The sequence below is a fragment of the Vigna unguiculata genome, chromosome 4 (assembly GCF_037176805.1).
Source record: "Vigna unguiculata cultivar grain cowpea cultivar isolate G323 ecotype 2 chromosome 4, ASM3717680v1, whole genome shotgun sequence".
Lineage (NCBI taxonomy): Eukaryota > Viridiplantae > Streptophyta > Magnoliopsida > Fabales > Fabaceae > Vigna > Vigna unguiculata.
The window spans coordinates 61,631-69,165 of record NC_140795.1 but is presented as its reverse complement, the minus strand read 5'-3'; the positions used below and the strand labels follow the sequence as shown (position 1 = coordinate 69,165).

At 32.3% G+C, this 7,535-nt stretch overlaps 1 non-coding gene across 1 annotated transcript; it reads left to right on the top strand.

The window, feature by feature from the left end:
* The first annotated feature begins 724 nt into the window (after positions 1-724).
* Positions 725-796, top strand: TRNAR-UCU (transfer RNA arginine (anticodon UCU)). The gene has a single exon. It is a non-coding gene; the product is annotated as a tRNA-Arg (tRNA).
* Positions 797-7,535: the final 6,739 nt, after the last annotated feature.

Genomic DNA, 7,535 nt, shown 5'->3' with positions numbered 1-7,535 from the left:
TTCTAATCGTAACTAAATCTTCCATTTTTTTGCATAGTAAAAATTGAAGCAAAATAGCTATTAAACGATTCTTTTAGTTTACTAGAGACATCGACATTTTTTTAGCTCGACGGAAATTTTCTTCTTTTCCTAAAGATTTTCTGAAATAGAAATAGAGAACGAAGTAACTAGAAAAAAAACATAGATTGTTAGAATATTGCTCTTCTAGAGGGATCATCTAAAAAGCAAGATATTTGAAACCTATTCATACAAAAAGGCTGACATAGATGTTATGGGTCAATTTTTTTTATTGTCCATCTCTTCATTCCGTAAAGGAGCCGAATGAAACAAAAGTTTCACGTTCAGTTTTGAATTAGAGACGTTAAATCAAAATGATGAATCAACGTCGACTATAACCCTTAGCCTTCCAAGCTAACGATGCGGGTTCGATTCCCGCTACCCGCTTCTATTTTATTCTATTTAAATCTATCTTTTTTCTTCGAGAATGAATCTAGAATTCTTAAAGAATTTGTCAATTCTTCATTTTCATTTCTTAATTTAGTTTTAGTTATATATATTCAATTATATTCAATTGATTTTTCTTTTTTATTTTTTTTTTCTTTTATTCTAAATATTTGATTTATTTTATTTTTATAATTTCTAGAATTCTTTATATTTGTTTGATTCTTTAATCTTTTTAATAAGGTTTAGTTAAAAAGGTTAAAGAATCAAATATAAAATAGAAGCGTCCATTGTCTAATGGATAGGACAGAGGTCTTCTAAACCTTAGGTATAGGTTCAAATCCTATTGGACGCAAGTTGTTTGCATATCTAATTTCAACCTTGTCCTTCTATTTTTTTTGATTTATTACATTTTGATTCGAATTCATTATATATAATATTCAAATGAAATAAAAACATATTAAAAGATACTAATTATAAAAATTGGAAAATTGAATTACAAAATTATTTAATGATTCATCAATTTTTTTCTACTTGTTCCTGGAATAAAAAGAGTTCCATCTGTTCTTTAATAGCGTCCTTTAAAAGGGCTTCTGCTTCCCCAGTGAATGTCTTGGTAGAAGATATGATTTCTTTGAATTGAGGTTTATTCGTCTTTAAGTAAGCACGTAACTCAACAAGAAATTTCCTTACCTGTCCAATTTCTAATGAATCAAGATAACCATTCGTTCCGGTATAAATAGTTACTATCTGTTCTTCCACAGTAAGAGGAGCTGATTGGGATTGTTTAAGCAACTCGCGCAATCGTTGACCTCTTGCTAATTGATTTTGAGTAGCTTTATCTAGATCAGAAGCGAATTGTGCAAAAGCTTCTAATTCTGCGAATTGTGCTAATTCCAATTTTAATTTACCAGCTACTTGTTTCATGGCTTTGATTTGAGCCGCCGATCCAACTCTGGAAACTGAAATACCAACATTAATAGCGGGTCTTATTCCAGCATTGAATAGATCGGCCGATAAGAATATTTGGCCATCTGTAATGGAAATTACATTCGTAGGAATATAAGCTGAAACATCTCCCGATTGAGTTTCAACTATTGGTAAAGCAGTCATACTTCCTTCGCCTAACTGAGAACTTAATTTAGCGGCTCTTTCCAAAAGACGCGAATGTAAATAAAAAACATCCCCTGGATAAGCTTCGCGACCTGGTGGTCTTCGTAATAGAAGAGACATTTGCCGATAAGCCTGTGCTTGTTTGGAGAGATCGTCATAAATGATTAAAGTGTGACGTTCACGGTACATAAAATATTCAGCCAGAGCTGCTCCTGTATAAGGCGCGAGGTATTGTAATGTAGCTGGAGAATCCGCTGTTTCAGCTACTACAATAGTGTATTCCATTGCTCCTCTTTCTTGTAAGGTAGTCACCACTTGAGCCACAGAAGATGCTTTTTGACCAACAGCTACATAAACACATATTACATTTTGTCCCTGTTGATTGAGAATTGTATCTGTGGCTACTGCTGTTTTACCTGTTTGTCTATCTCCAATAATTAATTCTCGCTGGCCCCGTCCTATGGGGATCATCGAATCAATAGCAATAAGTCCTGTTTGGAGAGGCTCATATACCGAACGTCTTGAAATAATACCGGGAGCGGGAGATTCTATTAATCGAGATTCCGAAGCTGAAATTTCTCCTCGACCGTCAATTGGTTTAGCCAGGGCATTTATAACACGACTCAAATAAGCTTCACTTACAGGTATCTGAGCAATTCTTCCTGTTGCTTTTACTGAACTTCCCTCTTGTATCAGCAAACCATCACCCATTAATACAACACCAACATTTTTTGATTCCAAATTCAAAGCAATGCCTATAGTACCTTCTTCAAATTCCACCAATTCACCCGCCATTACTTCATCAAGACCATAAATACGAGCAATACCATCGCCTACTTGAAGTACGGTACCAGTATTTACAATTTTTACTTCTGTATTATATTGCTCAATGCGTTCACGGATAATTTTACTAATTTCATCTGCACGAATGGTTACCATGAAAATATCTTAAATTTATTTTTTATAAGAAAAAAATGATGCCTATACTCTATTGTATAATAGAAAGCCTAATCAGTTATTTTTTTATTTCATCATCCCAAACATGCCAATATTAGCACTAACAGTACGTAAATGTAACTCGTTGTTCAAGCAACTATTTAGAGTTCCTAGAGCTCCCTGTAAGGCTTGTTGTAAAACCCGCTGTCGAACTTGATTAATAACTCTTTGTTGTTCAAAATCAATAGCTTCGTTTTTGTAATTTTCTAATTGTTCCAAAGTCGTATAAATTGAATTAATTAAATTCAATTTTTCTCGTTTGATCTCAGAATAGCCATTCACCCGAAACAGATCTGCTTCTGTTTCAACTTTCCTTAAGCGGGCCTGGGCTTTTTCGAGCTGTTCAATGGCGTTTTCCTGTAATTCTTCTGAGTTTCGAATAGTTCTCCAGATTTTCTGTTTTCGATTATCTAATAAATCACGTAATGAAAGTAGACTCTCTTTCCATCCATTTCAAAATGTCTATGATCTCTTCCCGAACCAAACATGAATCTTTCGATTCATTTGGCTCTCACACTCAATTACTTATCGGAAATTTACCAATTTTTTATGTAATGAGCCTATCCTCTCTTCTCTATTCAAAGTGAAAACAATTACCAATATAAGACTAGAATATTCGGAGGACTCTTTTGACCAAACAAATATATGTCAACAAAGTTGTTTTTTTATTCAAATCCAAAGACTTCTTTTGAATTTATACATAGGTCATCCATCGATTACGCATCGTACAAAGGGGAGGTTTAAATTCACCCGTTTTTTATTTCTCGCCATAAATAGGATTCAAGCCATTTTTTTTATCGACATGAGTGTTTTATATCGAAAAAAAATCGAATAATTTTTTTGAAACCGTTTCCTTTCTGTATTAATATAGCGGTAGAAAGAGTACTACACTGCGTATAGACTTCAAACTCTTTTTAACCATGGTAATAGTCCAAAATTTTTGGTAAATAGAGAATCAAAGTGGATTACCAATAAAGCGCGAAATGCTATGGTTCTTTAAGATTTTTCTTAATTTATTCAAAAAAGAAAATGAATTCAGAAGTAATTCGCGGGATTCTGCACATTTTCTTAATTCTAACTAAACTAAAAAGTGCAGTTTGGTTAAATCCAATTTATTCTTTGAAATAAACAACTCGCACACACTCCCTTTCCAAAAAAAACCAGTAGACCTAACACTACACTAAGATTTATTGGATTTGTTGCTAAAATATCGGTATTAAACACGAAACTTCCGGCGGATGGCCAGGAGCCCAAACAAAGGAAAGAATCGGTTATATTTTTCATATGATCTCATCTCCTCTTATGAATAGACTAATTATCTTTCTAATATTCCTATTAGATAGATAATATAATAATCTAATTGGAATATATAATTATAGAATTTGATATAATTTGGATTGGTCAATCAATTGGAAGATTCCCTAAAAGAATGATACTTCTTAGAATTAGATACCAGTTCTTTTATCAATTGCAAAATCTATCTAGTTTGAACACTTTCAAAAAATTATCTTAAAAGAAATAAAATAAAAGAGGGGTTCATTGGACTAAACAAAAAGAAGAAAGAGGGTGAATAAGTATGTGAATACCTTTCAATTAGTCCTTCTCCTGTGTTCTTATCCGAACAGATAAAGAATTGTAGGAGTGAATTATTAATATAATTCGAAAAAGGAAGTCCACATATGTATTTTTATCTTTTTAGGATTAAACAAAAGGATTAGCAAATAAAAGTGCTAATGCTACAACCAGCCCGTAAATTGTTAAAGCTTCCATAAAAGCCAGACTAAGTAATAAAGTACCCCGTATTTTTCCCTCTGCCTCTGGTTGTCGTGCAATCCCCTCTACAGCTTGCCCTGCGGCAGTGCCTTGACCAACCCCAGGTCCAATAGAAGCAAGCCCTACGGCCAATCCAGCGAGCAATAACAGAAGCGGCAGAAATAATTGGATTCATGAGAATTTCCTCGTAACCTACATATAAAAGAAAGAAATAGTTAATGATATAATCGACTAATAAATTCTGACTTCATTTTTCAATTACCAAGACTTTTTCAGTTAAAGTAATTAATAAAAATAAGAATTAAAAATTGAAAATAATAGTTATTAAACGAATTACTTCGAGATTTCTTTTTTCGTCTCGAACTACATAGTTTTGGGGGTGAATCTGTATAATCTTTGTTCTTCTCTTACCTTAATTTTGGAATCATTCTTTGAATTCTTCGTTTTTTTATACAATTTCTTTAGTTTTTTAATTTTCAATTCACAATTAGAGCTGAAACGCAAGGACTTTGCTTTTCTATCCCTATAGAAATTGACAGTAATAGCGAGGCCTTTTTTATATAGAAAAGATTAGTTATTTCAGATATATGGTTAGTTCATATAAAACTAGTTCATCTATAATATCATATCACATATACATAGGTTTCTTCTATGCTGTAAACTAATTTTCTTTGTGTTTTAGATTCAATCGAAATTGAAATTCATTCTTTGAAACCTAAAAAACCTTGACTGATCCCCTCACTTCTATTTTTTTTATCATGTTTTTTTTTAAGCTCCCCTTCCCTCTTTTCTTATTCTCTTATCCCATATGGATACAATCAATCTAAATAAATTCATTCGATTTCATTAATGTTTCAAAGAAATATAGGAAATTGGGTGATCTAAATGTTTTTAATTATCTTTTGATCAATTGTTGAATTAAATGTGAATCAAACGAGAATCTACTAACATTCTATATAGTATCTTTTTATCACACATTGTAAACGTAAATATCATACAGAATTCTAATTCTAGCTATTCATTTTTTTTGAATATCCAAACTAATATATACTAATCGAATAGATCTATCTATATCTATCTATATATCTATAGATAGATGTTTATTTTGTAGATTCTATTGAGCCACAATATATGTGTGGCAAGCTAAACAAAAAAGACTATTTTTGAGAAAACTAGTCAATGATGGCCTTCAATGGATTCACCTATATAAGCCGCAGCTAAAGTAGCAAAAATGAGAGCTTGAATACCGCTTGTGAATAATCCAAGGAACATGACAGGTATAGGAACTACTAAAGGTACTAAAGAAACAAGAACAACAACTACTAATTCATCAGCTAATATATTTCCGAAAAGTCGAAAACTAAGGGATAAGGGTTTTGTGAAATCTTCTAATATGTTAATCGGTAAAAGGATTGGAGTTGGTTGGATGTATTTACTAAAATAAGCTAATCCTTTTTTTGAAAGACCCGCATAGAAATATGCAACTGATGTAAGTAAAGCTAATGCAACGGTAGTATTTATATCATTTGTGGGTGCAGCTAACTCCCCATGAGGTAATTGGATGATTTTCCAAGGTAAAAGAGCCCCTGACCAATTAGAAACAAAAATAAATAGAAACAAAGTTCCAATAAAAGGAACCCACGGACCATATTCTTCTCCAATCTGAGTTTTGCTCACGTCTCGAATGAATTCAAGAACATATTCAAATAAATTCTGACCGAAAGTGGGAATGGTTTGCAGATTTCGAATAACTAGAATGGCTGAAACCAATAAGATAGCAATTACAACCCAAGAAGTAATAAGTACTTGGGCATGTACTAGGAAACCCCCTATTTGCCAATAGAAATGTTGACCTACTTCCACAGCAGATATATCGTATAATCTTTTTAATGTGTTGATAGAGCATAATAAAACATTCATATTGTCCTGTCCTCTAAAAAAAGAAGTTGAAAAAAGGGAATTATTTTTATTCAAACATCTCCTTTCCCTTTTGATTTGTCTACTTTCATTTTTGATTTTGAATACCGATACTAATTACATAAAATTTTTGTTTGTTTTCTATTTTCATTTTTGTGCAATTTCTTACTAGTATAGTAAGCGATTCCATAAATCTATGAACCCCTCGAAGCAAATTCAAGAATTTTTTATCTTATTATTAATCAAGAATTTCGTATATATCTAGACCGACCCTCACAAATTGCAAAAACTAATTTGTTAAGAATTAATCGAATTGAGGCTATAGCATCATCATTAGCTGGAATTGAAATATCAGCGAGGTCCGGGTCACTATTTGTATCAATTAAACAAATTGTTGGAATTTCCAAAGTTATACATTCTCGAAGAGCCGTATATTCTTCTTGTTGATCGACGATTATTACAATATCTGGTAAGCCCTTCATATATTTAATGCCGCCAAGATATGTTTCCAATTGAGCTAATTGTCTCTTCAATATAGCGGCATCTTTTTTTGGAAAACTATGAAATCTCCCCGTCTTTTGTTGCATTCTCAAGTCCCTGAACTTTTGAAGTCGTGTTTTTGTAGTATACCAATTCGTTAACATACCGCCGAGCCATTTTTTATTAACATAATGACACCGAGCTCTTATTGCAGCCCGCGCTACTGAATCAGCTGCTTTTTTTTTTGTACCAACAATTAAGAATTGTTTTCCCCCACTTGCTGCATCAAAAACTAAATCACAAGATTCTGATAAAAACCGAGCAGTTCTAATAAGATTTGTAATATGAATACCCTTACGCTTTGCAGAAATATAAGGTGACATTTTAGGATTCCATTTTCTAGTACCGTGGCCAAAATGAACACCAGCTTCCATCATCTCTTCCAAAATTATGTTCCAATATCTTTTTGTCATTTATAATTATCCCCACACTTTTCTTTCATTTCCAAATAGAAATTAGATCAATTTTTTGAAATGAAAGAAAGAGACCCAGTATACTGAAATAGAAAAAAATAAGTGTTCCGAAGGAACCTTCTCTTCTACTGAAAATTTGCCGTTGATAAAAAAAAGATCGGGCCATTTTTTCTATTTCATTGAATATGATTCGTTTATTTATTATGTTTCTTTTATTATACAAAATATATACAAAATAAAGTGACCGGAGATGAATACGACCTTAAGAATCATTATTTTAGGAATTCTTAAATCCTAGATTATTTTGATGTATCACATAAATTCTTTTTTTTGTTTCCGGGG